Source organism: Onychomys torridus, chromosome 14 (assembly GCF_903995425.1).
Source record: "Onychomys torridus chromosome 14, mOncTor1.1, whole genome shotgun sequence".
Lineage (NCBI taxonomy): Eukaryota > Metazoa > Chordata > Mammalia > Rodentia > Cricetidae > Onychomys > Onychomys torridus.
The window spans coordinates 55,077,739-55,092,337 of NC_050456.1; the positions used below are offsets into that span (position 1 = coordinate 55,077,739).

General features: G+C 50.0%; 1 pseudogene; it reads left to right on the plus strand.

Moving 5' to 3' along the window:
* The first annotated feature begins 827 nt into the window (after nucleotides 1–827).
* LOC118595777 lies at nucleotides 828–13,077 on the plus strand (annotated as a pseudogene).
* The last annotated feature ends 1,522 nt before the right edge of the window (nucleotides 13,078–14,599 follow it).

The window sequence follows — 14,599 nt, forward strand, 5'->3', positions numbered from 1 at the left end:
GTTGAAAGCACCTGCCAATTGTGGCTTCTTGGGGAGGGTGACAGGATGGGAAATGGGGTCAGAGGTGGCTAGGGACCAACCCTGCAGGGACTCCGGAGACTATAGACTGGAAGAGACCCAGAGGAGTCCAGAGCATCACTGGAACCAGCCATCTGGTGCAGCTGCATAGCAGTGTGGTGCCAGGCCACCTAGGCATGCTCTGGACTTGCTTGCTTTTGAGGGAATCCACAAGGTTGGCTCAGCTCCCTGTGTCCACACAGCAAGCTTTGGTGCTACAGTTCGTGGAGCCAGCACAAGATGGTAACAGAAAGTGCCTGGGTAGTTCGCCCACATGACAAGTTCTAGGGGATTCCTAGGTTGTTCTGCTCAGACCCAACTCTATCCCAGGGTTTCAGATATTGAGTTCATGGGCTACATTCTAAACCAATGCAGTGCTGGGTATCAGAATCCAGGTTTTGAGCTTGCTAGGCAAGCACCCATCACTAAGCTGTATTCCACTGCTCCCTCTGACACCATGTCCCTGTACTCCTTTCACCCCACCCAAAGCAGCTAGATCTTGAATCTGCCCCTTTATATCAGATGCCTGCAGCCAGAGTTGTGAGTTGGCTGTTACATATGGATCAGGAGATCATAAGACATGTGGGCGCAGTAATTGCAGGGGACATCTCAGCGCCCTTAATCACTGCTGCCAGCGGCTTTGGGATGTCAGGAGACAGACAGATGGCAGCCACATTTGACCCCCAGGGCTTCACCCTCACCCTTCCCTTCTTCCCCATCATTTACTGTTTGCTCCCTCTTTGCTCATTACAGTGACTAAGACTGTCTCATGTCTACTCGTGGCTGAACCTCACAAGCTGTATGCTATGCCTCCCCCTGGTATGCCTGATGGAGATATCAAGGCCCTGCCCACACTCTGTAACTTGGCAGGTCGGGAGCTTGCAGTCATCATTGGCTGGGCCAAACACATCCCAGGTGAGTCATGTTGGGGTGGGGGCAAGTGGTAATGGGCTCTAGGCTCCCCCAGTTCCATAGATATGCCTTTGATGTTTGGTGTCAGGCCCAACAAAGCCTAGAAGACCTTTGCCACCCCATTTAAGGCCCTTCTTTCTGCTATGGGATTGAGGGGAGTAGTATTCAGAAGGGTCAGTAATGTTTATGGACTGCCAGGGGCTCATCAGAATTACCCGTTATCTTACTAGGACCTGCAATAGGTGCAGAGAATTGATAATATTTGAAGAGCAAGTTCCTTGAATCCACAAGTCATATCAGCATGCAGTTCCTGAAGTTTATTGGCATTACAGTGGAATGCAGCTCCCTTCTTTTGCCCTAGCTGTGGGCAGAGAGAAGGAAGGGCTTAGGAGCAGGGCCTTGGGAGTTGTGTCAGGTACAGATTCTAGCCCAGAAGCTGTGTGGCCTGAGCCTGTCACTTGACCTGTGACATGGGAGTGTGAGAACTCAACCTTTGTAGTTAAACTAAACAGGGTGACCTGAGGCTGTGAGGTCCAGGTGTGAAGTGCATCCTGGGCCAGTGTGTCACCTGTGAGCTCACTGTGGCCACCTGCTGGAGCTTTCCCTCGTCTCAGCGTTGAGATCTGGAAGATTCAGGGGGAAGAAGTGTATGCCCAGTGTATTTCTGGCCCTCAGAGAGTCTTCACCCTCTGTTCCACTGAGAGCCTCTCTTGGTCGGGATGAACAATGTGAGCCCATCTGATTACATATTGCACACACCTAGGGGCCTTTCTCTGTACAATTTAAGGTCCTGTCCTGTGCTCCAGCACAGGGCTTCACTGAGTTGGAGACGTGCTGCTCCCTCTGGCAGTGAACCCCTTCTCTTCTAGCTACATGATTTGTGGCTTTGTCTGTCTGCCTCTACATGTTTTTTTTTGTCAGCCGTGGCCCTAAAAGATGACCATAACACACACGGCAACACAGCAGAGGTGTGCTAACTCGTGAGTGCAAGCATGGATTGAGGTGATTCAAGTCCCGTGTGTGTGAGAATCATGTGTGCCCCAAAGGAAGTCACAGGCTTGTGGACAGGGGTTGGAGATGATGTTGCCAACACTAACCTTTGGCAAGCCTAGAGGATTTGGAAGTGGTCCCTTGGCACTCTAAGCCTTGGGTGGGTTTGCCAGGCACCTGGCTAGTGTGGCCTTTGTAAGGAGCTCAGTCTCCTGGGATTACACTCAGTAGTTTTTAAATCTGTCCTGTGCTGCCTCAGCACAGATGTAATGTCAGCCTATGCTTAAGACACCTCAGCCTGGATTGCTCCACTAACCCCAAGCCAAACTGTGCACAGCCACCCCGGCCCATCTCTCAGCTTACTATTCTGGGTCAGATAGTGTCAGAGGGATAACTCAGGAGTGGCACCTGTTGGTCTCCCGGATCAGTACATCTTCCTTCTGTTGGCCTTGCCCTCATAACACCTGGGGGGGAAAGGAGTATTCAGGAGACTCAGTCTCCTAGATTGTATATTTTTCTTTTACACCTGTGCCAAGTTAGAGGGACAGGTAAGCAGGGTGATTGTTGGGGACATAGACTTGGAGCAGACCAGCAGGGTTCCTGTCCCAGAGCTGCCTTATGGGGCTTGAGTAAGGGTTTTCTGATCCTCAGTGTTCCCATCTATAAAATGGGAATCCCAGAAGCCCCCACTAGGAATCTCAGGAGGACGTCACTCAAATCTGCCACAGCTGTCATGGTTGTCATAGTTACCGGTAGTGACACAAGCCTGCTTTGCACCAGCATTTCCTCTCCAAAGACTAGTTCCTGTGGATGAGAAACAGAGTGAGTGTGGCGTCACACACCTGTAATCTCAGCACTCCAAAAGCAGAGGCTTGCCATCAGTTTGAGGCCAGTCTGTTGTGCATAGCAAGTTCTAGGTCAACCAAGCTACCTAGCAGAAGAGACTCAGTCTCTGGAAACCAGAAACACAAATAGGAGGACGTGAAGTAAGCAGCAGCCTCCTTCTTTGTCTTATACACTAACTTGACAATTTTGCATACATATTCATGTGGAATCATGTGGGTAATTAATAAGGGTCTCCTGTCCCCATTTGTGAAGCTCCCACTAAGGGCAGGGACAGACCAACTGTCCTTTTATTAAAAATTATTTTTTAATGTGTATGGCTAGGTGTTTTGCCTGCATGTAGAGCTGTGCACCATGTGCATGCAATGCCCTAGGAAGCCAGAAGAGGGTTTCAGATCTCCTGGAACTGGAGTCACAAATGATTGTGATCTTCCCTGTGGGTACTGGGAATGTACCCTGCATCCTCTGTAGAAGCAGCAAGTGACAGCTGAACCATCATCTCTCTAACCTTGCGTCTGAAACTTTAAAATTACTGATTTGATCCTACTTCTGAAGGAACACTCATTTGAGGACGGGCTTACAATGAGAAAGAAAGCACTTGAAGATTGTTTGTGGGCTCACATGTTAGAGTGCGCACCAAGACCATGTTGAGTCTTGTTGATTCTGGCCAGGGGCACGCAGAAGGAAGGAGTTCAGACTGCCTGGGACTAGAGTTGTGCAGCAGTCTTTAGACAGGGCTCATGCTACAGTGTGTGCACCCTGTGGTCTACAACCAGATGCACAGAGGGTACCTCGCACTCACAGACTAAGCATTGAACAGAGGGTCTCTCCCAGTATGTGGCTTAGACAGATTTGTAGTGTTGCCCTGCCCACTAACCAGAGATGATCTAAAACCTAGAACCTCTAAATAGGTTACTATGTTTGAAACACATAGATATTGTATTTTCATAATATCGCTGCCCTGGAGTTTATTTGTCCTTCTGTGTCTCATGTCTTAGTGTCTGTATCTGGGGTCATTAGTGAGTGAAATGAGGACCAACTGAGCATATTGGTGTACTTCATTACCCCAACTGAGGTGGCTTCCCGTGAGAGACGGGTGGGCAGCATAGACAGCATAGATACACCAGAAAACAGCCTGATTCCTGTAAGGAGCACAGTAGATCAGGGTGGACCCAGATCATAGATAAACTTAAAATCATTCATTTCTGGAATCTTTCTACTTCCTATTTTCATACCCAGATAGTTGACCTTGCATAACTAAACCTGGAAGTGGGACTACTGCTAATTTTCTGTTTTGGAGACAAGGTGCTACTGTGTAGCAGCCTTGGCTGGCTTCAAAGTCCTAATGATCCTTCTGCTTCTGCTTTGTCAGTGCTGGGAATCACCAGGCTTATGGGAATAGCAGTTTGCTCAGTTATGTCTCGGGTCCCTTGGAGGTTACAGGACTGGAAATGCAGTTTGGGCTGAGCTGAATTTCCCACCGTGTTAGGCTTTCCTGGAGGGCAAGCCCTTAGTAGTGATTGAGAGCAACCACAGCAGTGAACCTCTTCCTCCCTGGGATCCAGAGACTAGAGCCTTAGCTGGCAGCAGCCTTTGCTCTCTCTGGCTGCTGGTAGTGCTCAGTGAGTTGCTGTCTCCCCTGCGTTATTGGCCACTTATTTGCCCTTGCCCCAGCAGCTGGCACTCCAGCCTGGCCAGGGGAGCCTTCCATGGGGGGTCATCACTAGTGCCCAGCCCAGGGTACTGTGTGCAGGGGATCCCCAGAGACCTCTTCAGGAAGACTCTTTGGACAGCCTGTTCCTGGGGAACCGCCCGTCTGGCTGGATGAAGGATGAGCTGCCAGTGACAGCAGCTGTGTCTGAAGTGGCCCCGATCATGTAATTACATCCCCCTTTATTACCTCTCTAATGGCTCTCCAGGTCGGCAGAGACCATAAATTAGGCAGATTATGAACTCCACTTGCCACAAATTACCTGCTTTTTTTTAATTCTAGGAGCACATAGTGTCGTGGAGGATGGGGCCAGCTGTTACCAGATCTAGTGGTGTAGAAAACACAGTTTTCCTGAAGCCATAGAAAATACAGAGGGAGACCTGTGAGCCAGGGGCCTTGATTTGGGCAGTGCTCCCAGGATGAGTTGTAGGGAGAGCTGGTCAGCCTTGCTGGTCGGAGCCCAGGTCACCAGAGCCTCTCAGACCGGCTGCTGCAGGGAGGGGCCTTGCTGTCCCAGATCCCAGATGAACTGATGGAGGCCCAGCCCCATTGGAAATACAAGTGGGGGTGTTTTCCCCGAAGGTGGGGAGGGGCGCACCAGCTGCTTGGGTTTTAAATAACAGAGAATCTACTTGTCATGCAAATACCAGAAGTGAACATGAAAACCTCCAAGGCCCCCATGTGAAAGCCTTCTGGGAATTCCCTGTGTGTGTACAGCCAGCCACAGAGTGTTCCCCCCCCACAGGCTCACATTTTAACACTGTTCCCCTGCTGAATCATGTGATGACGTTAAATAATCCTGTGCTTCCTGTCTGCTGAGACAGATCAAGAAGTGTTCTGTGCGTGCACACATTTAACCTCAGCCCCATTTTACAGAGGAGTGTAGATGAACCAGGTTGTAGGCCGCCTTGCCAAGGGTCACCTCTAGTGGCAGGCAGAGTGACAGGTGGGCTCTGGCACCTGTGCCACCAGCCTGTATTTTGCACATCCACACAAATAGTTCTCCCTCACACTTTGTGGTGGTTCACTAATGAATTGTTGTGTTCATATAATAAGTGCATGCATCACAAATTGCATTTCCATCTTTTTCTGCCTGGCATACTTTCTGAATGTGATTAACAATCCCGTGTTTCTCATCTGCCACCTGGTCCTCTCCTGGAGCTTACCATGTCTACTCCTGTTTTCCCTTCTAGTGTTTTCCTCAAGTACTAGAAAGCATCAATATGGTTTCAGATACTGACAGCAAACACTGTTGGCAGCCTGGGGTTTTCAGAACTCTGTCCAGCATGGAGAGAAGGCTTTTTCTCCCCAGAGGGTGAGCCCACTGGGCCACCAGCAGTTGAAAGCTAGCCTTCTGAGTGCACTCTCCCACAGCAGCACAGAGTTTTCTAAGTGGCTGCCTGCCCCACCCCCAAACCCTAGAGCAGGCCAGCCTCTTACATGACCCTTATATGGGGGTATAAAACTCTGAGCAAGTGTTTCAGGTTGTTTTCCTGCCATGCCAGGGTCAGGCCACGGCATCTGTCTATCTGTCTTCTGCAGTCTGTCCTGTCCAGGCTAGGTGGGCAGAGCCTGAGCAGGAAGGCAAGCAGGCCCCCTTAGCGCCACTCCCCCATGTGTCTGGGGTCTACACATTCCAGGCTCTTGGAGATTAGTGCTCAGGAGCATGTCTGTACCCCTGGTGAGTGTCCCTTTAGAACACAGGCTCCAGGTCCCTTGTGCAGGTCTCCCTGGGCTGTCCTTGAGCAACTCTACCATTGCATGGTCTTAGAACATTCCAGTCACTGCAGCTCTTTTCCTTTTTCTCTTTGTCTGTCTCTCGCTCTCCTTCCTTTTTTTTTCTCTTCAAGACAGAGTTTCTCTGTGTAGCCCTGGCTGTCCTGAAACTCACTCTGCAGACCAGGCTGGCCTCAAAATCAGAGCTCTGCCTGCCTCTGCCTCCATAGGGGTGGGAATAAAGGCATGCACCACCATGTTGGTTGATGACATTTAGTGAACTGTGACATCTTCTCCACAGTACACCTCGGAGGCTGGGAGTTATGGATTGAGTAAACCATCGCTCCCCATGGGGTGCCAAGAGGGACAGAAGCCTGCTTGTGACATTCTTGCTGAGATCTTCCTGAGGGATGAGTCTCAGCAGCCTGTTTGTATCCGCAGAGCCTGGCTGTGCCTCCTGCGCTTGCTCTCTGCTGCCTTCCAATTCACTATGTGTTAATTCCCCCCTGTGTGAGGCCCCCATCCTCCTCCACCTCTCTATTCCTGTCCAGCCTTTCCCTGTGCAGTCTGCTTTCCTCCCCACCCAAACCCTACCCTGCTGGCATATCTGCTAATTAATGTCACCAAAGCCTCTCTCCTACTCATGGAACTGATAAAGGAAATTTAGTGTCCATTACTATCTATCTGTTATTACCTCCGGCTTCCTGGGCCCCCACAGGCCATCACATACCCTCTGTGGTACTGGAGACGTGGGTAGCAAAGGAAGTACAACTTAACCCTTGTGTCCTGTCATGTCCTGCCAAGGAGGCACAGTAACCAAACATCCCCCTAGATGGTAGATACAACCTCCTCTGTGACTGGTCTCCTCCAGAGTCTGGCAGCTAGGTGGTGATCCAATGCACAGGTTGTATAGACAGGTTCGCAGTTTATAATGGCAAAGAAACTTAGAAAATAAAGATGAGGTAATTGGCCTTCTGCTTCCGGGGTACCCCCTAAGAGGGAAGTCATTTGTCCTGGGTGGGTAACAGGAAAGACGCCTCACTGGCCCTAAGAGATGGGCCATCCAGGAACAGGGCAAGTCCAAAGAGAAGGAAGTAATAATGACTGTACTAATAAATATAGTAGTGGCTTCCTCAGTCATTCTTGGCAGAGGGATGGTGGCTCACTGTGAGCCACAACTGGTGTGGGGTCCTTCCTTTATACATGCCTTTCATCCTCATGACACCCACACATCACAAGCAATGAGTAGGCAGGGCTTTGTCAGAAGTTAACAAATTCTTTCATTACCAGAATTGCCTAGAAACACATTTCCTTAATTTCAGTAGCACACAAAACATTGTGCAAATGACTTGTGGACTCTCTTCTCTCATTCCACCCCAAGCACTGGGATTTAAAGTTAGGGCCTCACAGATGCTAGTCAGGCACTCAGCAACTGTACTCTATTTCCAGCCCTGTTTTGTTTGTTTGTTTCGAGACAGGGTCTCATGTGGTCAAAGCTGGCTTTGAACTCCACATCCTCCTCCCAAGTACTGGTGCCCAGCTATTTCCTTCTCTTAATAAATCTAACTTACTCGAATTAGACTAATCTCCCCGTTTCTGGATGAGCCCCCCTGAGAAGTTAACTGCCTCCTGTTTTGTGGTTATGGTGTTTGAAATTAGCAAACTTATTCTTCTCTGTGGCCTTCTCATAAATCAGGCTGTTAACCGACTTTGCCTAAATCAAGTCCACGCACAGACAGTGCAGTCCCAGCATGTCACCAGTTTGGACACATGGGCTGATAGGCTGTGTCTATGGAGCTTTCTCCTCCTGACAGCCTCTGCTTTTGGACACAGGATCTTCTGCCCAGGCCAATGGACAACTGAATCCTCCTTCTTGGCTGGTAACTGCATTAGAATCAGAATTATTTTAAAACAGAGAGACTCGCTGGAGGGAGCAGAGAGTTAGAGGCCCCGTCTTGCCACCCTCAAATCCTGCTATTACTTCAGCAGCTCCTTCCATTACATATGCACCTAATTAATCTCCAGATACTGGAAAGACCTAGAACCAACAAGCAAAGTGATAGTAACTGTCAACAGTGACCTCGCTCTTATTATGTAAGTCTTTCCCATGAATTCTCGTGTAACTCATTTACCGAAGGGGTGGAAGCAGCATCACATGGCTCCCCCATCCCTGGCAGGGTCTGGAGATGCAAGGACACAGTACCACCCTTCACCCCCTCCTCCAGTCTGACCTCTGGTAAGCCCCTGGGTCCACTTCCGATCATTGTCCTCTTCTCCCGCTTCTGCAGTATTCTCGAATCTGCCACTCAGGGACCAGATGAGCCTGTTGCAGAGTACCTGGATGGAGATCCTCATCCTGGGCATCATGTACTGCTCGCTGCCCTATGATGATAAGCTGGTGTTAGTGGAGGACTATATCATGGACAAGGAGCATTCTCGACTAGTGGGGCTGCTGGAGTTTACAGAGCCATCCTGCAGCTGTTGCACAGGTACAAGAAGCTCAGGATAGAGAAGGAGGAGTTTGTGACGCTCAAGGCCCTGGCTCTAGCCAACTCAGGTAATTGTGGCATGTGACCCTCAGAGGGAGCCTGGCAAGCTCAGGCTGTGGGCAGGGCTGGCTGCGATGGGTATGGGGCTATGGACATTGCTGTTATTGGCAAACACAGCGCGCTAGTCCTTTTCTCTTCCTGTGACAGAAAGCAACTTACAGAAGAAAGGGTTTATTTTTTACTTAGGCCTCTGGAGGCCTAAGTCCATCACCAGAATGGGGAGAGAAGGCTTGGTGTGGCAGCAAGAAGCAGAGAGATGGCATTTCATCCACACACGAGGGTGCAGGGGTGGGTAGGGGTGGGGGTGTGAACAGGAATTGGAATGAGGCTATAAACCTCAAAGCTGCTCCTCTGGCAAGGCTCCACTTCCCAAAGGTTCCATAACTTCCCCAATACACCACCAGCTGGGGTCAGGATGTTCACATACATGAGCCTGTGGGGACATTTCTCATTTAAGCCAGGCCACACTGCAAGGGTGGCCTGGAGTTGAAAGGATCATCATGGAGGCCAGCGCTAGTTTTGTATTTCCTGGGCCTTTTACTTGCGGAAACCAAAGGATGCAGATTCTGAGTCCATTGCTAAGGGCTGTGTCTGCATCTACCCCTTGAGCTTGTTGCTTCCTTTGGAGCCTAGGCAACCACAAGCAGTGTTCACTCCACAATGTATTCATACATAATGATGTTAACCACATACCTAGCACACAGTAGTGAGTGCTCAGCTTGCTAAATTAGCTATGACATCATGCCCATTAATTTTTACTATAGTCCCATTTTATAGATTTGGAAATTTAAGCTGGGAAAGTTGGGAATTTGTCCAGGGTCACACACTGTTTAAAGATAGCAGTTTTAGTCCAGATGTAGTGGCACAGGCCTTTAATCCCAACACTAAGAAGACTAAAGCAGGAGAACATTTGAGTTTAAAGCCAGCCTGATCTACATAGTGAGTTCCAGGCTAGCCAGGACCCTATCCTAAAATATATTTTTTTAAAAATTAGGAAAAAAGTTAGGATCTAAGACCAGGTCATCATATTGTCAGATAACACAGTCTTATTCTGCTCTTCGAACCTTCCCATCAGATCATCAGGGTACAAAGACACCTAACTTCCCACGTAGATGGCTGTCTAGCATTAAAAAATTTTGAGATTATTCCATTTCCTAAAATCCCTACAACTTCAGCTAGATTATCTGGGTGAGACATTTGGAAATGGAGAGATCTGTCCGCACATAGAACCTCTGTCCTTCTGGAGGTCATCTGCTGGCTGCTGGGGACAGGGAGAAATACAGGGTCTCTAGGTGAGACTGGTGCTAGACATGTGCACATATACTCGCACTCCTGCTGCAGGGCAGTACGTGGCAGAGTTCCTTTCTCTGGTCTGGGCCAGATGGACCTGAGTTCAAATTCTATCTCTGGGGCTGAAGAGATGACTTAGCAATTAAGAGCACTGGATGCTCTTACAGAGGACCTGGGTTTAGTACTCAGCACACACATGGCAGCTCAGAAACTTCTAATTTCAGCTCCAGAGGATCCAACACCCTCTTCTGTCCTCCACTGGCACTGCACACACCTGGTGCGAGCATGCACGTGTGCACACACACACACGCCCCCCCCCACACACATACTATCCCTGACACTGTCAGCATGACCTTGGTTAGCTCTGTCCTTGAGTGGGAGGCATCCCCAGAACCTCCTTCAAGCACCTGTGAGTATTAAAGATCAGCCGAGGATAATGCAGCCCAGTGCCTGGCCTAGAGGAAAGCTCAGTAAATATAGATGACTGTCACCACTATTATAATGTCAGAGGAAATAGTGTTCCCAGCACACAGATGAGGGAAAGCTGGATCTCAGGTAGAGACATACACACAGGCAGACTGTCACTTCTCTGTGCATGCCAAGCTCTCCCTTGAAAGTCTCATATCCTAGGAACTCCTTGAGTGACTGACAAACTGGGACCATTGGTCACTCTGGCTTTGAAGCACAAACAGGGACACTTGATGCTCAGACCCATGTTACTCTGTAGTGCTCCTACCCTAAGCCACATGGGTTTTTTTTGTTGTTACCTCCCTAGAGTTACCCTCTCGTGCCTTTCCTGAAGTCATCAGTACCCCCTGCCCCCAGGCATTATCAAGCAATATGGGCTCTGCACAGCACAGCACAGCAGTCTGCATTTGAACTATATCATCCCGCTCCTCCTCACCCTCAGTGTGCTCTTTCCACTGTGTATATTTTGCATTAGGTAATTTGCTATAATTAGCAAGCCAATAATGATTGGCATCTTTCTGGGTTTAGAGATCATTTCACTCTGTAAGCCCAGGCTAGCCTGAGATTGACTATATATCCCAGGCTGGCAATAAGACTCCTGGCAGTCCTCCTGCCTCAGCCTCCTCACTATTGGAATTACAGGTATATGCCACCCTCCTAGGCAGTGGCCCTTGCTTGCCCCCAGAGACTCCTTGCTCCTATCTTCCATTGGTCTAAAAGATCCTAGTGCCTTGTAGTCCAGGAAGGAAGAGCTGTTGGACATGGACCTTGCAGGTCATAGCCTCAGGACAGGACAGTCACTCAGGAGCCTACTGCACATGTTAGATGGAGAAGGTATAGCCAGGAGACCACTGAAGCCTCCTGGTATCAGTACAGGGGCCCCTGTGGCTAAGTAGATGGGGTGACTCAGGGAGCGGCCAGAAGAACAGAGCTCATCAGGTGCTGACCCAGTCCCTTGAGAGTATGCCGGCTGTCACTCACCTACATCTTAGTCATCTCTAGGGCTCTTTGACAGCAGAAAAAAAATTCATACCTATTGATTTTGTAATTAACAGTTTATCAACGCCATCAATACAAACTTACTGATGGATTGCAAAGAGATTGATCCTACAATGTTATTTTATTTCATTTTTGGTTGAAAGCACCTGCCAATTGTGGCTTCTTGGGGAGGGTGACAGGATGGGAAATGGGGTCAGAGGTGGCTAGGGACCAACCCTGCAGGGACTCCGGAGACTATAGACTGGAAAGAGACCCAGAGGAGTCCAGAGCATCACTGGAACCAGCCATCTGGTGCAGCTGCATTAGCAGTGTGGTGCCAGGCCACCTAGCATGCTCTGGACTTGCTTGCTTTTTTGAGGAATCCACAAGGTTGGCTCAGCTCCCTGTGTCCACACAGCAAGCTTTGGTGCTACAGTTCGTGGAGCCAGCACAAGATGGTAACAGAAAGTGCCTGGGTAGTTCGCCCACATGACAAGTTCTAGGGGATTCCTAGGTTGTTCTGCTCAGACCCAACTCTATCCCAGGGTTTCAGATATTGAGTTCATGGGCTACATTCTAAACCAATGCAGTGCTGGGTATCAGAATCCAGGTTTTGAGCTTGCTAGGCAAGCACCCATCACTAAGCTGTATTCCCACTGGCTCCCTCTGACACCATGTCCCTGTACTCCTTTCACCCCCACCCCAAAGCAGCTAGATCTTGAATTCTGCCCCTTTATATCAGATGCTCTGCAGCCAGAGTTGTGAGGTTGGCTGTACATATGGATCAGGAGATCATAAAGACATGATGGTGCCAGTAGTGATAGTGGTGAGGCTGCTGTGACATGGGCACTTGATTGCTCTATACCCTTAACCTGTATAACCTCCTTAATCCTATGAGGTAGGTATGACTAGGAAATGGGAGATAGAGAAGTTAAGTAACTCGCCCCAAGTCTTATAGCTTGCAAGTAAGGCACATAAGATTCTAGCTCTGCTGGCCATGTTCCAGGGTCACCTCCAGGGTATCCAACAGATCTGCCCATGTTCAAGCCCTTTCAGTACCCTCCTGGTGGTCTCTCTGGGGACAAGCCCAGTACCATCATCGGTCACTGACTCAGCCCTAAAGTGAAGATCCTTGTTCTTCAATAGTCAGCCTTTGAAGATAGACCTGCTGCCTGCTGGCCTGGTTTCCACTCCAGATATGCCTTCTGTCCTGGGGCAGCCAGCCCTTGCTGACGCTGACATTCTCTCCTGTGTCTGCAGATTCCATGTACATTGAGGACCTACAGGCTGTTCAGAAGCTGCAGGACCTGCTGCATGAGGCGCTGCAGGACTGCGGAGTGAGCCAGTGCCATGTGGAGCCATGGATGACCGGCAAGATGCTGCTGATGTGGCCCCCCTGCGGCAGAAAGCAGTCATAGCCATGCAGCATTTCTACAGTGTGAAACTGCAGGACAAGGTGCCCATGCACAGACTCTTCTTGGAGATGCTGGAGGCCAAGGTGTGATGGCCCAGCACATGGATGGATGGACACGTTCCATGGTGGAGACCTCCACAGCCACCAGCCTCGACTTTTGACACCTGCATCAGGACTCTGAGCTGTCCCAGAGTAAGTAAGAGGTTTCCTGCTTCCTGTCCTTGTGCAGACTCCTGGGGGCAGAAGATGGGGAGACAGGGATGGGAGGGCGCGTGCAGGGGTCTCATCTGTCACCTGCATTTTCTTTGGTATTTTTTCCTTCTCCATGGGTGGTGCTAAGGCTTGGGCCAGGGCTGACTCCCCTTAGGGCTGGAGACAACCAGAGGAAGCACCCCACAACCAAAAGGCAGCACATCCATTTCCAGACCCCTCTCCATTCAGGACCTAGAATGTAACCTGGATGAGTAGAGCTTAGTGTCCAGGACCCAAAAGACTTCCATTGGGTTCTTCTGGAGGTGTTGGTGTCAGAGAGGGCAGGCCCTTGGGGAAGGAGTGTCTCCAAAGGCCCTGCTTCTGCCGAGGTCTGTGGCTGCTCCTGCGGCTCTGTACCCCCACAATCCAGCTGGCTGCCTCCCCTTCCACCTTTTCCCTTGTTCTGCTACACCTAGGGTCCAGTTGGTGCTCCTGCCTGCCCCAAGTTTCTACATCCCACCAGCCCTCCCAGAAGCCCCTCCCCTGCTTCCTGCCCCTACCTCAGCCAGCCTAGGTAACTCCAGGGAATGTACCTGGGAACTCAGTAAAGAGCTGGGTCCTGTACCCACTGCTCCTGTTGCCTCTATTTCCTCCTCCTCTTGAGTGTGGCCAGATTAGAGACCTGTGGAAAATTCAGAACCTGGCCCCACCAGCAGGCACTTGGGGACCCTCACTCAAGGTTAGCATCCTTGGTTGGGGTGTAGGATAGGTAGTGGGCCCAGCACTTGAGGGGAGAAAATGGAATGACATCTTGGAAAGGAAAGAGCACTAAAGGTCTCCCCTGGCTCCTCCCTTACCTCATAAAAGGCAAGGTTTTGTGCCACAGGGGGGCACCCTATAACACCAGGGGTTATTGGGTGTAGCCCTCTTGGGTGAGTGACTGTCAAGACCTGGTAATTGTTGCATAGTGGTCCACCAACCCATCCAATCTTCCCGAAAGGGCCATCTTAATAAACCCCTCAGCTCTGGGCACATAGACAAAGCTTTCTTCTGATTCACCCACTCAAGGGGCAGTCATGAGCTCTCACTGGTGTTTAGAGGCTGGCAGAGCTGAAGATGTTCATTCTGGAGAATGCCCAAGGCAACCTATTCTGACCCCTTCCTGCAATGCAGGAGTCCCCCTTTTCTGGCTTTCTGACACCATCACCTTCAACTGCTGCTGGCTCTTCCTTCCTGGTGACATCTCTAGGAACTGCAGGGACTCCAGATCAGAGGCTGGCCACTTCCCATAGTTAATGCTAAACTTTTTTAGGAGAGCCTCCCTCTCCCTGTCCCTTTACCTACAAGGAATTGCATCTTGCAGCCACTGGATGAGTGGATGTTGAGGCATCCATGCCTCTGCCTGAGCTCTCATAGTCCCTGATCCAAGGTAGATAACACTTTTGTACTGAACAGTCATTCAGTACATGATTAAGCCTT